Source organism: Alligator sinensis, unplaced genomic scaffold (assembly GCF_000455745.1).
Source record: "Alligator sinensis unplaced genomic scaffold, ASM45574v1 scaffold719_1, whole genome shotgun sequence".
Taxonomy (NCBI): Eukaryota; Metazoa; Chordata; order Crocodylia; family Alligatoridae; genus Alligator; species Alligator sinensis.
In genome coordinates, this window is record NW_005843473.1 from 15,887 (window position 1) to 16,353 (window position 467).

Below are 467 nucleotides of genomic sequence, written 5' to 3' on the forward strand. Positions count from 1 at the left end.
CTTCAGTGGCAGCAGGGACCTGTGTGGGCAGCAGGGCTGGGGGGGCAGGGCAGTTTTTGCAGGGGTTAAAGGACCGCCCTGCAGGCAGGTCAGGTGACTCTTCCAGCACACAAACAGAAGTTGGTCCCAAAAGAAATATTTACCATACTAATTAATCAAGGATAGATATTTTCATATGGTTACACACCAGACACCTAGAAGTCTGCTTGAAATCATTCTGAATATAGCAAGATACGCTGGAAGAGATCCTTCATTATTCCTTCTTAGATGGCCTAGCCATGAACTTGCATCCTCTTGCAATATGCAGTTAGCATCAGTATTCTGTATTTTAACTTTTGTGAGTAGGCCCAAGCTTAGCATGAGTTTCAGAGTCATCAGCAGCCTAGCGGGCCAGACGCAAGGGCTCCACAGGCCACATTTTACTTTCAGGCTGAGCCCCCTGGTCTGCGCTTATCTCTTCCCGTGCA